Genomic DNA, 1,746 nt, shown 5'->3' on the forward strand with positions numbered 1-1,746 from the left:
TTTTGGAAGTTTTGACCAAGCTAATGGACTTATCTTGGTCCGAAAATTTTATGGAGAGTTGTTAACATGTGTTTATGAATGTTCATTGAGGTTTTGTTGCATGAATAAGGCTTTTGATGATAGATTTGCTTAGAGTTAGAAACTTGAAAACTGGAAGTGGAGAAACAGTTTCTGTTTGGTGAAAGTTTGAATATTTCGTGGTTTAATCTTATTCCAAAGGCTTTGATATTTTTATATGATGATCCTAAGCCTCTTATATACATGTTAGGATGTTATTTCGAAGATATTTAATATTATTTTTAAAGATATGATTTTCTATGCAAGAGGATTTCGGTTAGGCCTAAACTTTGATGTTTTTGAGTTAGATCCATGTTTTATTAAATTTTAGCCATGTGATTTTAAGTTTGATGGTTGGATCTTCTTTAGGACACATTTTTAAACCATGTGATGTGTTAGTTTGAAGATCACATGTTTGGATCTTCTTTGGGTCTTTTTAGAAAAAGTTTGGTATTGATAATTAGCTTTTTCTTAATGGATAGTTTTAAGGGTGTTTTTAAACTTAGGATAGGAAGATCTTTGTTACAAGATTTTGGTTTATTCATGAGTTTTGGAACTTGAAAGAATTGCAACCAAAATAAGACAAATGGCCTATGTAGGTTTCAGCCATAGTGAGTTTTTCATAGTTGTGATTGGTTTTAAATTTTTCTGAGTTGAGATTTGAGTTTGGGACAAAATTTACATGAGGAATGTAAATTTTGGTAACTTTTTGGAATTAGGATATCAAATCCTTAAGTTAGGGGGTAAAATGGTCATTTGCCCACATGTAGAGGGTAAAATGGTAATTTTACTCTAAGTTGTCTCTTTTCACATTTCTAATTGTTAGTAATTAATTTCTAAATTTTAGAATAACCTTTTACAGTTCCTCGTGTTTCGCGCTTTATTCTAGTAGAACGCGACGATCGAGGTAAGTTAGCTTTTAACTTACTATCAGTTTAATGTGTATGAGTGATGAGTAAGGGAACTAAATTGTATGTATGCATGTTATATCATATGTGCCATGCCAAGTCATTACATATTTATCTGTTACACAGAATTTATTCTGTCATGAATTATTCATCTGTTACACAAGATATTCTGTCACGTATTCCTATACATTGTAAGTATGTCATGTTAAGTCTAGTATGCCATCTGTTACATGTATTTCATGTCACGTAATATTCACAGTCACATGTTACACCATGTTAAGAAATATTGTTTATTATATAATATGCCATGTTATGAAATGTTACATGTTACATGTATGCCATGTCATGAAATGTACTCTGTTACATTTATGTCCCAACTATGTCATGTCTGTCATCTTACGTTCACGTCACGTTACGCTACGTCAGGACTTCTGTCTTTTCGTATCCATGTCATCCCGTCTCGAATACAGTTTGTGTATCTCGAGAACAATCTTGTTAAGTTATTGATGTCAATCACGACCCTAAGCGCTAGGATGGGGTAATATCCTAGTGAAACTCCTTTGTTCACGCTGGAGTGTCTAAATAGGTGTGAAATTCCCTAGGTTGATGAAGTACGGTCAACAGGTTGCGAATGGGGCCTATTTAGCTGGTCACCGGAGCGCGTCAGGCACTAACGCCGATGGTGCCACACATTATGTTACGTGTGTCCACAGCAAGTGTGGCACAAACAAATAAGTCATGGGGCCACAACAACTGTGGAGCATGAAGTATGGGGCCACAA

Source organism: Juglans regia, unplaced genomic scaffold (genome assembly GCF_001411555.2).
Source record: "Juglans regia cultivar Chandler unplaced genomic scaffold, Walnut 2.0 Scaffold_775, whole genome shotgun sequence".
Lineage (NCBI taxonomy): Eukaryota > Viridiplantae > Streptophyta > Magnoliopsida > Fagales > Juglandaceae > Juglans > Juglans regia.